Genomic DNA, 14,976 nt, shown 5'->3' with positions numbered 1-14,976 from the left:
TACCACTGTGCAGGCTGGTGGTGGTGGTGTAATGGTGTGGGGGATGTCTTCTTGGCACACTTTAGGCCCCTTAGTGCCAATTGGGCATCGTTTAAATGCTACGGCCTACCTGAGCATTGTTTCTGACCATGTCCATCCCTTTTTGACCACCATGTACCCATCCTCTGATGGCTACTTCCAGCAGGATGATGCACCATGTCACAAAGGTCGAATCATTTCAAATTGGTTTCTTGAACATGACAATGAGTTCACTGTACTAAACTGGCCCCCACAGTCACCAGATCTCAACCCAATAGAGCATCTTTGGGATGTGGTGGAACGGGAGCTTCGTGCCCTGGATGTGCATCACACAAATCTCCATCAACTGGAAGATGCTATCCTATCAATATGGGCCAACATTTCTAAAGAATGCTTTCAGCACCTTGTTGAATCAATGCCACGTAGAAATAAAGCAGTTCTGAAGGCGAAAGGGGGTCAAACACAGTATTAGTATGGTGTTCCTAATAATCCTTTAGGTGAGTTCATCGTAGCTCTTAATACTCTCTTTCTGTCTGGAGGAGATATAATTGAAGTATTGTACACGTACCCGGCTACTTTCAACACCCATTGCTGCACTGATATTTTTCCCTCCATTTTTCTTTATCCATTCTTTTTTTGCTGGAAGTTCCGTCAATACCCGTCAGCCTTTAAGAGACATCATGCAGCCAGGCCTCTTGGCTTGCGGCCACACCGTCCTGAACGCGCCCAATCTCATCAGATCTCGGAAGCTAAACGGGGCAAGGGTTCGTCAGTACTTGGATGGCTGACCTCCTGGAGATATCAAGTGCTGCAAGTTATTTCGTCTCCTGGGTAACTTCATCGTAGCTCTTAGTACTCTCTTTCAGTCTGGAGGAGATATTATTGAAGAATTCTACTCGTACCCGGCTACTTTCAACACCCTTTGCTGCACTGATATTTTTCCCTCCATTTTTTTTTCTTTTTTTTTTTTTTTTGCTGGAAGTTCCGTCAATACACACCAGCCTTTAAGAGACATCATGCAGCCAGGCTTTTTGGCTTGCAGCCACACCGTCCTGAACGCGCCCGATCTCGTCAGATCTCGAAGGCTAAACGGGGCAGGGCCTGGTCAGTACTTGGATGGGTGACCTCCTGGAAATACCAGGTGCAGTAAGCTTTTTACGTCTCCTGGGTAACTTCATCGTAGCTCTTAATACTCTCTTTCTGTCTCCAGGAGATATAATTGAAGAATTGTACACGTACCCGGCTACTTTCAACACCCTTTGCTGCACTGGTATATTTCCCTCTATTTTTCTTTTTTTTTTTGCTGGCAGTTCCGTCAATACCCGTCAGCCTTTAAGAGACATCATGCAGCCAGGCCTCTTGGCTTGCGGCCACACCGTCCTGAACGCGCCCAATCTCATCAGATCTCGGAAGCTAAACGGGGCAAGGGTTCGTCAGTACTTGGATGGCTGACCTCCTGGAGATATCAAGTGCTGCAAGTTATTTCGTCTCCTGGGTAACTTCATCGTAGCTCTTAGTACTCTCTTTCAGTCTGGAGGAGATATTATTGAAGAATTCTACACGTACCCGGCTACTTTCAACACCCTTTGCTGCACTGATATTTTTCCCTCCATTTTTTTTTCTTTTTTTTTTTTTTTTGCTGGAAGTTCCGTCAATACACACCAGCCTTTAAGAGACATCATGCAGCCAGGCTTTTTGGCTTGCAGCCACACCGTCCTGAACGCGCCCGATCTCGTCAGATCTCAAAAGCTAAACGGGGCAGGGCCTGGTCAGTACTTGGATGGGTGACCTCCTGGAAATACCAGGTGCAGCAAGCTTTTTCGTCTCCTGGGTAACTTCATCGTAGCTCTTAGTACTCTCTTTCAGTCTGGAGGAGATATTATTGAAGAATTCTACACGTACCCGGCTACTTTCAACACCCTTTGCTGCACTGATATTTTTCCCTCCATTTTTCTTTTTTCTTTTTTATTTTGCTGGAAGTTCCGTCAATACCCTCCAGCCTTTAAGAGACATCATGCAGCCAGGCCTCTTGGCTTGAGGCCACACCGGCCTGAACGCGCCCGATCTCGTCAGATCTCGAAAGCAAAACGGGGCAGGTCCAGGTCAGTACTTGGATGGGTGACCTCCTGGAAATACCAGGTGCTGCTAGCTTTTTCGTCTCCTGGGTAACTTCATCGTAGCTCTTAATACTCTCTTTCTGTCTGGAGGAGATATAATTGAAGTATTGTACACGTACCCAGCTACTGTCAACACCCTTTGCTGCACTGATATTATTCCATCCATTTTTCTTTTTTTTTTTTTTTTTTTTTTTTTTTTTTGCTGGAATTACCGTCAATACCCGCCAACCTTTAAGAGACATCATGCAGCCAGGCCTCTCGGCTTGTGGCCACACTGTCCTGAATGCGCCCGATCTCGTCTGATCTCGGAAGCTAAACGGGGCAGGGCCTGGTCAGTACTTTGATGGGAGACCTCCTAGAAATACCAGGTGCTGCAAGCTTTTTACGTCTCCTGGGTAACTTCATCGTAGCTCTTAATACTCTCTTTCTGTCTGGAGAAGACATAATTGAAGAATTGTACACGTACCCGGCTACTTTCAACACCCTTTCCTGCACTGATATTTTTCCCTCCATTTTTCTATTTTTTTTTTTTTTTTTTTTTGCTGGAAATTCCGTCAATACCCGCCAGCCTTTAAGAGACATCATGCAGCCAGACATCTCGGCTTGCGGCCCCACCATCCTGAACGCGCCCGATCTCGTCAGATCTCGGAAGCTAAACGGGGCAGGACCTGGTCAGTACTTGAATGTGAGACCTCCTGGAAATACCTGGTGCTGCAAGCTTTTACGTCTCCTGGGTAACTTTATCGTAGCTCTTAATACTCTCTATCTGTCTGGAGGAGATATAATTGAAGGATTGTACACGTACCCGGCTACCTTCAACACGCTTTGCTGCACTGATATTTTTCCCTCCATTTGTCTTTTTTCTTTTGTTTTTTGCTGGAAGTTCCATCAATACCCACCAGCCTTTAAGAGACATCATGCAGCCAGGCCCTTGGCTTGAGGCCACACCGTCCTGAAGACGCAAGATCTCGTCAGATCTCGGAAGAAAAACTGGGCAGGGCCTGGTCAGTAATTGGATGGGTGACCTCCTGGAAATACCAGGTGCTGCAAGCCTTTTACATCTCCTGGGTAACTTTAGCGTAGCTCTTAATACTCTCATTCAGTCTGGAGGAGATATAATTGAAGAATTGTACATGTACCCGGCTACTTTCAACACCCTGTCCTGCACTGATATTTTTCCCTCCATTTTTCTATTTATTTATTTTTTATTTTTTGTTGGAAGTTCCGTCAATACCCGCCAGCCTTTAAGAGACATCATGCAGCCAAGCCTCTTGGCTTGCGGCCACACCGTCCTGAATACGCCCGATCTCGTCAGATCTCGGAAGCTAAACGGGGCAGGGCCTGGTCAGTACTTGGATGGGAGACCTCCTGGAAATACCTGGTGCTGCAAGCTATTTAGGTCTCCTGGGAAACTTAATCGTAGCTCTTAATACTCTCTATCTGTCTGGAGGAGATATAAGTGAAGTATTGTACACGTACCCGGCTACTTTCAACAGCCTTTGCTGCGCTGATATTTTTCTCTCCATTTTCCATTTTTTTTTTTTTTTTTTTTGCTGGAAGTTCCGTCAATACCCGCCAGCCTTTAAGAGACATCATGCAGCCAGGCCTCTCGGCTTTCGGCCACACCGTCCTGAACGCGCATGATATCGTCAGATCTCGGAAGCTAAACGGGGCAGGACCTGGTCAGTACTTGAATGTGAGACCTCCTGGAAATACCTAGTGCTGCAAGCTTTTACGTCTCCTGGGTAACTTTATCGTAGCTCTTAATACTCTCTATCTGTCTGGAGGAGATATAATTGAAGTATTGTACACGTACCCAGCTACTGTCAACACCATTTGCTGCACTGATATTTTTCCATCCATTTTTCTTTTTTTTTTTTTTTTTTGCTGGAAGTTCCGTCAATACCCGCCAACCTTTAAGAGACATCATGAAGCCAGGCCTCTCGGCTTGCGGCCACACCGTCCTGAATGCGCCCGATCTCGTCAGATCTCGGAAACTAAACGGTGCAGGGCCCGGTCAGTACTTGGATGGGAGACCTCCTAGAAATACCAGGTGCTGCAAGCTTTTTACGTCTCCTGGGTAACTTCATCGTAGCTCTTAATACTCTCTTTCTGTCTCCAGGAGATATAATTGAAGAATTGTACACGTACCCGGCTACTTTCAACAACTTTTGCTGCACTGATATTTTTCCCTCCATTTTTCTTTTTTCTTTTTTATTTTGCTGGAAGTTCCGTCAATACCCGCCAGCCTTAAAGAGACATCATGCAGCCGGGCCTCTTGGCTTTCGGCCACACCGTCCTGAACGCGCATGATATCGTCAGATCTCGGAAGCTAAACGGGGCAGGACCTGGTCAGTACTTGAATGTGAGACCTCCTGGAAATACCTAGTGCTGCAAGCTTTTACGTCTCCTGGGTAACTTTATCGTAGCTCTTAATACTCTCTATCTGTCTGGAGGAGATATAATTGAAGTATTGTACACGTACCCAGCTACTGTCAACACCATTTGCTGCACTGATATTTTTCCATCCATTTTTCTTTTTTTTTTTTTTTTTTGCTGGAAGTTCCGTCAATACCCGCCAACCTTTAAGAGACATCATGCAGCCAGGCCTCTCGGCTTGCGGCCACACCGTCCTGAATGCGCCCGATCTCGTCAGATCTCGGAAGCTAAACGGGGCAGGGCCTGGTCAGTACTTGGATGGGAGACCTCCTAGAAATACCAGGTGCTGCAAGCTTTTTACGTCTCCTGGGTAACTTCATCGTAGCTCTTAATACTCTCTTTCTGTCTCCAGGAGATATAATTGAAGAATTGTACACGTACCCGGCTACTTTCAACAACTTTTGCTGCACTGATATTTTTCCCTTCATTTTTCATTTTTTTTTATTTTTTTATTTTTTGCTTGAAATTCCGTCAATACCCGCCAGCCTTTAAAAGACATCATGCAGCCAGGCCTCTCGGCATGCGGACACATTGTCCTGAACGCGCCCGATCTCATCAGATCTCGGAAGCTGAACGGGGTAAGGCCTGGTCACTACTTGGATGGGTGATCTCCTGGAAATACCAGGTGCTGCAAGCTTTTTCGTCTCCTGGGTAACTTCATCATAGCTCTTAATACTCTCTCTCTGTCTGGAGGAGATATAATTGAAGTATTGTACACGTACCCGGCTACTTTCAACACCCTATGCTGCATTGATATTATTCCCTCCGTTTTTCTTTTTTTTTTTTTTTTTTTTTTTTGCTGGAAGTTCCGTCAATACCCTCCAGCCTTTAAGAGACATCATGCAGCCAGGCCTCTTGGCTTGCGGCCACACCGCCCTGAACGCGCCCGATCTCGTCAGATCTCGGAAGCTAAACGGGGCAGGGCCTGGTCAGTACTTGGATAGGTGACCTCCTGGAAATACCAGGTGCTGCAAGCTTTTTACGTCTCCTGGGAAACTTCATCGTAGCTCTTAATACTCTCTTTCTGTCTGGAGAAGATATAATTGATGAATTGTACACGTACCCGGCTACTTTCAACACACTTTGCTGCAGTGATATTTTTCCCTCCATTTTTCTTATTTCTTTTTTTTTTTGCTGGAAGTTCCATCAATACCCTCCAGCCTTTAAGAGACATCATGCTGCCAGGCCTCTTGGCTTGCGGCCACACCCTCCTGAACGTGCCCGATCTCGTCAGATCTCGTGAAGCTAAACGGGGCAGGGCCTAGTCAGTACTTGGATGGGTGACCTCCTGGAAATACCAGGTGCTGCGAGCCTTTTTCGTCACTTGGGTTACTTCATCATAGCTCTTAATACTCTCTTTCTGTCTGGAGGAGATATAATTGAAGTATTGTACACGTACCCGGCTACTTTCAACACTCTTTCCTGCACTGATATTTTTCCCTCCATTTTTCTATTTTTTATTTTTTTATTTTTTTGGAAGTTCCGTCAATACCCACCAGCCTTTAAGAGACATCATGCAGCCAGGCCTCTTGGCTTTCCGCCACACCGTCCTGAACGCGCCCGATCTCGTCAGATCTCGAAAGCGAAATGGGGCAGGGCCTGGTCAGTACTTGGATGGGTGACCTCCTGAAAATACCAGGTGCTGCCAGCTTTTTACGTCTCCTGGGTAACTTCTTCGTAGCTCTTACTACTCTCTTTCTGTCTGGAGGAGATACAATTGAAGAAATATACACGTACCCGGAAACTTTCAACACCATTTGCTGCACTGATATGTTTCCCTCAATTTTTCTTTTTTTTTTTTTTTTTTGCAGGAAGTTCCGTCAATACCCGCCAGCCACTAAGAGACATCATGCAGCCAGGCCTTTGGACTTGCAGCTGCACCGTCCTGAACGCCCTCGATCTCGTCAGATCTCAGAATTTAAACGGGGCAGGGCCTGGTCAGTGCTTTTATGGGAGACCTCCTGGAAATACCAGGTGCTGCAAGCTTTTTACGTCTCCTGGGTAACTTAATCGTAGCTCTTAATACTCTCATTCAGTCTGGAGGAGATATAATTGAAGAATTGTACACGTACCCGGCTACATTCAACACCCTTTCCTGCACTTATATTTGTCCTTCCATTTTTCTTTTTTCTTTCTTTTTTTGCTGGAAGTTCCATCAATACCCTCCAGCCTTTAAGAGACATCATGCAGCCAGGCCTCTTGGCTTGCGGCCACACTGTCCTGAACGTTCCCGGTCTCGTCAGATCTCGGAAGCAAAACGTGGCAGGGCCTGGTTAGTACTTGAATGGGTGGCCTCCTGGATATACCAGGAGCTGCAAGCTTTTTCGTCTCCTGGGTAACTTCATCGTAGCTCTTAGTACTCTCTTTCAGTCTGGAGGAGATATTATTGAAGAATTGTAAACGTACCTGGCAACTTTCAACACCCTTTGCTGCACTGATATTTTTCCCTCCATTTTTCTTTTTTCTTTTGTTTTTTGCTGGAAGTTCCGTCAATACCCGCCAGCCTTTAAGAGACATCATGCAGGCAGGCCTCTCGGCTTGCGGCCACACCGTCCTGAACGCGCCCGATCTCGTCAGATCTCGGAAACTAAACGGGGCAGGACCTGGTCGCTACTTGGGTGGGTGATCTCCTGAAATACCAGGTGCTGCAAGCTTTTTCATCTCCTGGGTAACTTCATCGTTGCTCTTAACACTCTCTTTCTGTCTGGAGGAGATATTATTGAAGTATTGTACACATACCCGGCTTCTTTCAACACCCTTTGCTGCACTGGTATTTTTCCCTTCATTTTTCTTTTTTTTTTTTTGTTGGAATTTCCGTCAATACCCGCCAGCCTTTAAGAGACATCATGCAGCCAGGCTTTTTGGCTTGCGGCCACACCGTCCTGAACACGCCCGATCTTGTCAGATCTTGGAAGCAAAACGTGGCAGAGCCTGGTCAGAATTTAGATTGGTGACCTCCTGGAAAAACCAGGTACTGCAAGCTTTTTACGTCTCCTGGGTAACTTCATCATAGCTCTTACTACTCTCTTTCTGTCTGGAGGAGATACAATTGAAGAAATGTACACGTACCCGGCAACTTTCAACACCCTTTGCTGCACTGATATGTTTCCCTCCATTATTCTTTTTCTTTTTTATTTTTTCTGGAAGTTCCGTCAATATCCGCCAGCCTTTAAGAGACATCATGCAGCCAGGCCTTTCGACTTGCATCCACACCGTCCTGAACGCGCCCGATCTCGTCAGATCTCGGAAGCTAAACGGAGCAGGACCTGGTCAGTACTTGAATGTGAGACCTCCTGGAAATACCTGGCGCTGCAAGCTTTATCGTCTCCTGGGTAACGTCATCAAAGCTCTTAATAGTCTCTTTCTGTCTGGAGGAGATATAATTGAAGAATTGTACACGTACCCGGCTACTTTAAACAACCTTTGCTGCACTGATATTTTTCCCTCCAATTTTCTTTTTTCATTTTTATTTTGCTGGAAGTTCCGTCAATACCCTCCAGCCTTTAAGAGACATCATGCAGCCAGGCCTCTTGGCTTGCTGCCACACCGTCCTGAACGCGCCTGATCTCGTCAGATCTCGGATACTAAACGGAGCAGGGCCTGGTCAGTACTTGGATGGGTGACCTCCTGGAAATACCAGGTGCTGCAAGCTTTTTCGTCTCTTGGGTAACTTCATCGTAGCTCTTAATACGCTCTTTCTGCCTGGAGAAGATATAATTGAAGTATTGTACACGTACCCGGCTACTTTCAACACCCTTTCCTAAACTAATATTTTTCCCTTCATTTTTCTATTTTTTTTTTTTTTTTTTTTTGCTGGAAGTTCCATCAATACCCGCCAGCCTTTAAGAGACATCATGCAGCCAGGCCTCTTGGCATGCGGACACATTGTCCTGAACGCGCCCGATCTCATCAGATTTCGGAAGCTGAACGGGGCAGGGCCTGTTCAGTACTTGGGTGGAAGACCTCCTGGAAATACCAGGTGCTGCAAGCTTCTTACGTCTCCTGGGAATCTTCATCGTAGCTCTTAATACTCTCTTTCTGTCTAGAGGAGATATAATTGAAGAATTGTACAAGTACCCAGCTACTTTCAACACCCTTTGCTGCACTGATATTTTTCCCTTCACTTTTCTTTTTTCTTTTGTTTTTAGCTGGAAGTTCCGTCAATACCCGCCAGCCTTTAAGAGACATCATGCAGCCAGGCCTCTTGGCTTGCGGCCACACCGCCCTGAACGCGCCCGATCTCGTCAGATCTCGGAAGCTAAATGGGGCAGGGCCTAGTCAGTACTTGGATGGGAGATCTCGTGGAAATACCTGGTGCTGCAAGCTTTATCGTCTCCTGGGTAACGTCATCGAAGCTCTTAATAGTCTCTTTCTGTCTGGAGGAGATATAATTGAAGAATTGTACACGTACCCGGCTACTTTAAACAACCTTTGCTGCACTGATATTTTTCCCTCCAATTTTCTTTTTTCATTTTTATTTTGCTGGAAGTTCCGTCAATACCCTCCAGCCTTTAAGAGACATCATGCAGCCAGGCCTCTTGGCTTGCTGCCACACCGTCCTGAACGCGCCTGATCTCGTCAGATCTCGGATACTAAACGGAGCAGGGCCTGGTCAGTACTTGGATGGGTGACCTCCTGGAAATACCAGGTGCTGCAAGCTTTTTCGTCTCTTGGGTAACTTCATCGTAGCTCTTAATACGCTCTTTCTGCCTGGAGAAGATATAATTGAAGTATTGTACACGTACCCGGCTACTTTCAACACCCTTTCCTAAACTAATATTTTTCCCTTCATTTTTCTATTTTTTTTTTTTTTGCTGGAAGTTCCATCAATACCCGCCAGCCTTTAAGAGACATCATGCAGCCAGGCCTCTTGGCATGCGGACACATTGTCCTGAACGTGCCCGATCTCATCAGATTTCGGAAGCTGAACGGGGCAGGGCCTGTTCAGTACTTGGGTGGAAGACCTCCTGGAAATACCAGGTGCTGCAAGCTTCTTACGTCTCCTGGGAATCTTCATCGTAGCTCTTAATACTCTCTTTCTGTCTAGAGGAGATATAATTGAAGAATTGTACAAGTACCCAGCTACTTTCAACACCCTTTGCTGCACTGATATTTTTCCCTTCACTTTTCTTTTTTCTTTTGTTTTTAGCTGGAAGTTCCGTCAATACCCGCCAGCCTTTAAGAGACATCATGCAGCCAGGCCTCTTGGCTTGCGGCCACACCGCCCTGAACGCGCCCGATCTCGTCAGATCTCGGAAGCTAAACGGGGCAGGGCCTAGTCAGTACTTGGATGGGAGATCTCGTGGAAATATCAGGTGCTGTAAGGTTTTTACGTCTCCTGGGTAACTTCATCGTAGCTTTTAATACTCTCTTTCTGTCTGGTGGAGATATAATTGAAGTATTGTACACGTACCCGGCTACTTTCAACACCCTTTGCAGCACTGATATTTTTCCCTCCGTTTTTCTTTTTTTAATTTTTTTTTTTTTATTTGCTGGAAGTTCCGTCAATACCCGCCAGCCTTTAAGAGACATCATGCTGCCAGGCCTCTTGGCTTGCGGCCACACCGTCCTGAACGCGCCCAATCTCGTGAGATCTCGGAATTTAAACGGGGCAGGGCCTGGTCAGTACTTGGATGGTTGACCTCCTGGAAATACCAGGTGCTGCAAGCTTTTAACGTCACTTGGGTAACTTCATCGTAGCTCTTAATACTCTCTTTCTGTCTGGAGGAGATATAATTGAAGAATTGTACACGTACCCGGCTACTTTCAACACCCATTGCTGCACTGATATTTTTCCCTCCATTCTTCTCTTTTCTTTTGTTTTTTGCTGGAAGTTCCGTCAATACCCTCCAGCCTTTAAGAGACATCATACAGCCAGGCCTCGTGGCTTGCGGCCACACCGTCCTGAATGCGCCCCATCTCATCAGATCTCGGAAGCGAAACGCGGCAGGGTCTTGTCAGTACTTGCATGTGTGACCTCCTGGAAATACCAGGTGCTGCAAGCTTTTTTCGTCTCCTGGGTAACTTTATCGTAGCTCTTAATACTCTCTTTCTGTCTGGAGAAGATATAATTGAAGTATTGTACACGTACCCGGCTACATTCAACACCCTTTGCTGCACTGATATTTTTCCCTCCATTTTTATATATATATTTTTTTTTTTTTTTGCTGGAAGTTCCGTCAATACCCGCCAGCCTTTAAGAGACATCATGCAGCCAGGCCTCTCGGTTTGCGGACACACTGTCATGAAAGCGTCCGATCTCGTCAGATCTCGGAAACTAAACGGGGCAGGGTCTAGTCTGTACTTGGATGGGAGACCTCCTAGAATTACCTGGTGCTGCAGGCTTTTTCGTCTCTTGGGTAACTTCATCGTAGCTCTTAATACTCTCTTTCTGTCTGGAGGAGATATAATTGAAGAATTGTACACTTACCCGGCTACTTTCAACACCCTTTGCTGCACTGATATTTTTCCCATCATTTTTCTTTTTTCTTTTTTTTTTTTGCTGGAAGTTCCGTCAATACCCTCCAGCCTTTAAGAGACAGCATGCAGCCAGGCCTCTTGGCTTGCGGCCACACCGTCCTGAACGCGCCCGATCTCTCTTTCTGTCTGGAGGAGATATAATTGAAGTATTGTACACATACCCGGCTTCATTCAACACCCTTTGCTGCACTGGTATTTTTCCCTTAATTTTTGTTTTTTTTTGTTTTGTTGGAAGTTCCGTCAATACCCGCCAGCCTTTTAGAGATATCATGCAGCCAGCCCTCTTGTCTTGCGGCCATACCGTCCTGAACGCGTCCGATCTCATCAGATCTCGGAAGCTAGACGGGCCAGGGCCTGGTCAGTGGTTGGATGGGAGACCTCCTGGAAATACCTGGTGCTGCAAGCTTTTACGTCTTCTGGGTAAGTTTATCGTAGCTCTTAATACTCTCTTTCTGTCTGGAGGAGATATAATTGAAGTATTGTACACATACCCGGCTTCTTTCAACACTCTTTCCTGCACTGGTATTTTTCCCTCCATTTTTCTTTTTTCTTTTTATTCTTTCTGGAAGTTCCGTCAATACCCACCAGCCTTTAAGAGACATCATGCAGCAAGGCCTCTCGGCTTGCGGCCACACCGTCTTGAACGCGCCCGATCTCGTCAGATCTCGGAAGCTATCGGGGCAGGACCTGGTCAGTACTTGAATGTGAGACCTCCTGGAAATACCTGGTGCTGCAAGCTTTATCGTCTCCTGGGTAACTTCATCGAAGCTCTTAATACTCTCTTTCTGTCCGGAGGAGATATAATTGAAGAATTGTACACGTACCCGGCTACTTTCAACAACCTTTGCTGCACTGATATTTTTCCCTCCATTTTTCTTTTTTCTTTTTTATTTTGCTGGAAGTTCCGTCAATACCCTCCAGCCTTTAAGAGACATCATGCAGCCAGACCTCTTGGCTTGCGGCCACACCGTCCTGAACGCGCTCGATCTCGTCAGATCTCGGAAGCTGAACGGGGCAAGGCCTGGTCACTACTTGGATGGGTGATCTCCTGGAAATACCAGGTGCTGCAAGCTTTTTCGTCTCCTGGGTAACTTCATCATAGCTCTTAATACTCTCTTTCTGTCTGGAGGAGATATAATTGAAGTATTGTACACGTACCCGGCTACTTTCAACACACTTTGCAGCAGTGATATTTTTCCCTCCATTTTTCTTATTTCTTTTTTATTTTGCTGGAAGTTCCGTCAATACCCTCCAGCCTTTAAGAGACATCATGCAGACAGGTTTCTCGGCTTGCGGCCACACCGTCGTGAATGTACCCGATCTCGTCAGATCTCGGAAGCTATACAGGGCAGGGCCTTGTCAGTACTTGGATGGGTGACCTCAAGGAAATACCAGGTGCTGCAAGCTTTTTCGTCTCCTGGGTAACTTTATCGTAGCTCTAAATACTCTCTTTCTGTCTGGAGGAGATATAATTGAAGAATTGTACACGTACCCGGCTACTTTCAACACCCTTTGCTGCACTGGTATTTTTTCCTCCATTTTTCTTTTTTTTTTTTGCAGGCAGTTCAGTCAATACCCTCCAGCCTTTAATTAACATCATGCAGCCAGGCCTTTTGGCTTTCGGCCACACCGTCCTGAACGCGCCCGATCTCATCAGATCTCGAAAGCTAAACGGGGCAGGGCCTGGTCAGTACTTGGTTGGGTGACCTCCTGGAAATACCAGGTGCTGCAAGCTTTTTTGTCTCCTCGGTAACTTCATCGTAGCTCTTATTTCTCTCTTTCTGTCTGGAGGAGATAAAATTGAAGAATTGTACACGTACCCGGCTACTTTCAACACCCTTTGCTGCACTGATATTTTTCCCTGCATTTTTCTATTTTTTTTTCTTTCTTTTTTTGCTGGAAATTCCGTCAATACCCGCCAGCCTTTAAGAGACATCATGCAGCCAGGCCTCTTGGTTTTCCGCCACACCGTCCTGAACGTGCCCGATCTCATCAGATCTCGAAAGCTAAATGGGGCAGGGCCTGGTCAGTACTTGGATGGGTGACCTCCTGGAAATACCAGGTGCTGCCAGCTTTTTACGTCTCCTGGGGAACTTCATCGTAGCTCTTAATACTATCTTTCTGTCTGAGAAGATATAATTGAAGAATTGTACACGTACCCGGCTACTTTCAACACCCTTTGCTGCACTGGAATTTTTCCCTCTATTTTTCTATTTTCTTTTGTTTTTTGCTGGAAGTTCCGTCAATACCCTCCAGCCTTTTAGAGACATCATACAGCCAGGCCTCTTGGCTTGCGGCCACACCGTCCTGAACGCGCCCCATCTCATCAGATCTCGGAAGCTAAACGCGGCAGGGCCTTGTCAGTACTTGCATGTGTGATCTCCTGGAAATACCAGGTGCTGCAAGCTTTTTTGTCTCCTGGGTAACTTCATCGTAGCTCTTAATACTCTCTTTCTGTCTGGAGCAGATATAATTGAAGTATTGTGCACGTACCCGGCTACTTTCAACACCCTTTGCTGCACTGATATTTTTCCCTCCGTTTTTCTTTTTTTTTTTTTTTTTTTTGCTGGAAGTTCCGTCAAAACCTGCCAGCCTTTAAGAGACATCATGCAGGCAGGCCTCTCGGCTTGTGGCCACACCGTCCTGAACGCACCCGATCTCGTCAGATCTCGGAAGCTAAAAAGGGCAGGGCCTGGTCACTACTTGGATGGGTGACCTCCTAGAAATACCAGGTGCTGCAAGCTTTTTCGTCTCCTGGGTAACTTCATCGTTGCTCTTAATACTCTCTTTCTGTCTGGAGGAGATATAATTGAAGTATTGTGCACGTACCCGGCTACTTTCAACACCCTTTGCTGCACTGATATTTTTCCCTTCATTTTTCTTTTTTTTTTTTTTGCTGGAAGTTCCGTCAATACCCGCCAGCCTTTAAGAGACATCATGCAGCCAGTACACTCGGCTTTCCGCCACACCGTCCTGAACGCGCCCGATCTCGTCAGATCTCGGAAGCTAAACGGAGTAAGGCCTGGTCACTACATGGATGGGTGATCTCCTGGAAATACCAGGTGCTGCAAGCTTTTTCGTCTCCTGGGTAACTTCATCGTAGCTCTTAATACTCTCTTTCTGTCTGGAGGATATATAATTGAAGTATTGTTCACGTACCCGGCTACTTTCAACACCCTTTGCTGCACTGATATTTTTCCCTCCATTTTTCTTTTTTATTTTTTCTTTTGCTGGAAGTTCCGTCAATACCCTCCAGCCTTTAATTAACATCATGCAGCCAGGCCTCTTGGCTTGCGGCCACAACGTCCTGAACGCGCCAAATCTCGGAAGCTAAACGGAGCAGGGCCTGGTCAGTACTTGGACGGGTGACCTCCTGGAAATACCAGGTGCTGCAAGCTTTTTCGTCTCCTGGGTAACTTCATCGTAGCTCTTAGTACTCTCTTTCTGTCTGGAGAAGATATAATTGAAGTATTGTACACGTACCCGGCTACTTTCAACACCCTTTCCAGAACTAATATTTTTCCCTTCATTTTTCTATTTTTTTTATTTTATTTTTTTTTGCTAGAAATTCCGTCAATACCCGCCAGCCTTTAAAAGACATCATGCAGCCAGGTCTCTTGGCATCCCGACACATTGTCCTGAACGCGCCCGATCTCATCAGATCTCGGAAGCCGAACGGGGCAGGGCCTGTTCAGTACTTGGATGGAAGACCTCCTGGAAATACCAGGTGCTGCAAGCTTTTTCGTCTCCTGGGTAACTTCCTCGTAGCTCTTAATACTCTCTTTCTGTCTGGAGGAGATATAATTGAAGTATTGTACACGTACCCGGCTATCTTCAACAACCATTGCTGCACTGATATTTATCCCTCCATTTTTCTTTCTTTTTTCTTTTGTTTTTTGCTGGAAGTTCCGTCAATACCCTT

At 46.1% G+C, this 14,976-nt stretch overlaps 5 non-coding genes and 31 pseudogenes across 5 annotated transcripts; all 36 read left to right on the top strand.

Annotated features, from left to right (window-relative positions):
• Positions 1 to 716: 716 nt before the first annotated feature.
• Positions 717 to 835, top strand: LOC136726839 (uncharacterized; annotated as a pseudogene).
• Positions 836 to 1,052: 217 nt separating this feature from the next.
• LOC136727199 (uncharacterized) lies at positions 1,053 to 1,171 on the top strand (annotated as a pseudogene).
• A 209-nt stretch (positions 1,172 to 1,380) lies between these two features.
• LOC136726838 (uncharacterized) lies at positions 1,381 to 1,499 on the top strand (annotated as a pseudogene).
• A 217-nt stretch (positions 1,500 to 1,716) lies between these two features.
• Positions 1,717 to 1,835, top strand: LOC136727115 (uncharacterized; annotated as a pseudogene).
• Positions 1,836 to 2,050: 215 nt separating this feature from the next.
• Positions 2,051 to 2,169, top strand: LOC136726540 (uncharacterized; annotated as a pseudogene).
• A 227-nt stretch (positions 2,170 to 2,396) lies between these two features.
• On the top strand, positions 2,397 to 2,515 carry LOC136726984 (5S ribosomal RNA). Its single transcript, XR_010808355.1, has one exon. It is a non-coding gene; the product is annotated as a 5S ribosomal RNA (ribosomal RNA).
• Positions 2,516 to 2,736: 221 nt separating this feature from the next.
• LOC136727191 (uncharacterized) lies at positions 2,737 to 2,855 on the top strand (annotated as a pseudogene).
• Positions 2,856 to 3,069: 214 nt separating this feature from the next.
• LOC136726611 (uncharacterized) lies at positions 3,070 to 3,188 on the top strand (annotated as a pseudogene).
• A 221-nt stretch (positions 3,189 to 3,409) lies between these two features.
• Positions 3,410 to 3,528, top strand: LOC136727214 (5S ribosomal RNA). Its single transcript, XR_010808413.1, has one exon. It is a non-coding gene; the product is annotated as a 5S ribosomal RNA (ribosomal RNA).
• Positions 3,529 to 4,081: 553 nt separating this feature from the next.
• LOC136727132 (uncharacterized) lies at positions 4,082 to 4,200 on the top strand (annotated as a pseudogene).
• A 550-nt stretch (positions 4,201 to 4,750) lies between these two features.
• On the top strand, positions 4,751 to 4,869 carry LOC136727072 (5S ribosomal RNA). Its single transcript, XR_010808400.1, has one exon. It is a non-coding gene; the product is annotated as a 5S ribosomal RNA (ribosomal RNA).
• Positions 4,870 to 5,092: 223 nt separating this feature from the next.
• LOC136726612 (uncharacterized) lies at positions 5,093 to 5,211 on the top strand (annotated as a pseudogene).
• Positions 5,212 to 5,432: 221 nt separating this feature from the next.
• On the top strand, positions 5,433 to 5,551 carry LOC136726518 (5S ribosomal RNA). The gene has a single exon (XR_010808209.1). It is a non-coding gene; the product is annotated as a 5S ribosomal RNA (ribosomal RNA).
• A 216-nt stretch (positions 5,552 to 5,767) lies between these two features.
• Positions 5,768 to 5,887, top strand: LOC136727270 (uncharacterized; annotated as a pseudogene).
• A 219-nt stretch (positions 5,888 to 6,106) lies between these two features.
• LOC136726633 (uncharacterized) lies at positions 6,107 to 6,225 on the top strand (annotated as a pseudogene).
• A 216-nt stretch (positions 6,226 to 6,441) lies between these two features.
• Positions 6,442 to 6,560, top strand: LOC136726796 (uncharacterized; annotated as a pseudogene).
• A 216-nt stretch (positions 6,561 to 6,776) lies between these two features.
• On the top strand, positions 6,777 to 6,895 carry LOC136726674 (uncharacterized; annotated as a pseudogene).
• Positions 6,896 to 7,110: 215 nt separating this feature from the next.
• LOC136726681 (uncharacterized) lies at positions 7,111 to 7,228 on the top strand (annotated as a pseudogene).
• Positions 7,229 to 7,773: 545 nt separating this feature from the next.
• Positions 7,774 to 7,892, top strand: LOC136726591 (uncharacterized; annotated as a pseudogene).
• A 215-nt stretch (positions 7,893 to 8,107) lies between these two features.
• On the top strand, positions 8,108 to 8,226 carry LOC136727387 (uncharacterized; annotated as a pseudogene).
• Positions 8,227 to 8,446: 220 nt separating this feature from the next.
• LOC136726766 (uncharacterized) lies at positions 8,447 to 8,565 on the top strand (annotated as a pseudogene).
• A 216-nt stretch (positions 8,566 to 8,781) lies between these two features.
• Positions 8,782 to 8,900, top strand: LOC136727019 (5S ribosomal RNA). The gene has a single exon (XR_010808386.1). It is a non-coding gene; the product is annotated as a 5S ribosomal RNA (ribosomal RNA).
• A 215-nt stretch (positions 8,901 to 9,115) lies between these two features.
• Positions 9,116 to 9,234, top strand: LOC136727386 (uncharacterized; annotated as a pseudogene).
• Positions 9,235 to 9,447: 213 nt separating this feature from the next.
• Positions 9,448 to 9,566, top strand: LOC136726812 (uncharacterized; annotated as a pseudogene).
• A 216-nt stretch (positions 9,567 to 9,782) lies between these two features.
• Positions 9,783 to 9,901, top strand: LOC136727253 (uncharacterized; annotated as a pseudogene).
• A 224-nt stretch (positions 9,902 to 10,125) lies between these two features.
• Positions 10,126 to 10,244, top strand: LOC136727259 (uncharacterized; annotated as a pseudogene).
• A 216-nt stretch (positions 10,245 to 10,460) lies between these two features.
• LOC136726799 (uncharacterized) lies at positions 10,461 to 10,579 on the top strand (annotated as a pseudogene).
• A 762-nt stretch (positions 10,580 to 11,341) lies between these two features.
• Positions 11,342 to 11,460, top strand: LOC136727282 (uncharacterized; annotated as a pseudogene).
• Positions 11,461 to 11,675: 215 nt separating this feature from the next.
• Positions 11,676 to 11,793, top strand: LOC136726625 (uncharacterized; annotated as a pseudogene).
• Positions 11,794 to 12,008: 215 nt separating this feature from the next.
• LOC136726480 (uncharacterized) lies at positions 12,009 to 12,127 on the top strand (annotated as a pseudogene).
• A 215-nt stretch (positions 12,128 to 12,342) lies between these two features.
• On the top strand, positions 12,343 to 12,461 carry LOC136727326 (uncharacterized; annotated as a pseudogene).
• A 209-nt stretch (positions 12,462 to 12,670) lies between these two features.
• LOC136727032 (uncharacterized) lies at positions 12,671 to 12,789 on the top strand (annotated as a pseudogene).
• Positions 12,790 to 13,009: 220 nt separating this feature from the next.
• Positions 13,010 to 13,128, top strand: LOC136726618 (uncharacterized; annotated as a pseudogene).
• A 215-nt stretch (positions 13,129 to 13,343) lies between these two features.
• LOC136726640 (uncharacterized) lies at positions 13,344 to 13,462 on the top strand (annotated as a pseudogene).
• Positions 13,463 to 13,679: 217 nt separating this feature from the next.
• LOC136727035 (uncharacterized) lies at positions 13,680 to 13,798 on the top strand (annotated as a pseudogene).
• A 211-nt stretch (positions 13,799 to 14,009) lies between these two features.
• On the top strand, positions 14,010 to 14,128 carry LOC136726814 (uncharacterized; annotated as a pseudogene).
• Positions 14,129 to 14,976: the final 848 nt, after the last annotated feature.

This window comes from Amia ocellicauda, unplaced genomic scaffold (genome assembly GCF_036373705.1).
Source record: "Amia ocellicauda isolate fAmiCal2 unplaced genomic scaffold, fAmiCal2.hap1 HAP1_SCAFFOLD_26, whole genome shotgun sequence".
Taxonomy (NCBI): Eukaryota; Metazoa; Chordata; class Actinopteri; order Amiiformes; family Amiidae; genus Amia; species Amia ocellicauda.
The sequence above is the reverse complement of the archived record's forward strand: the minus strand, read 5'-3'. Positions and strand labels throughout refer to the sequence as shown.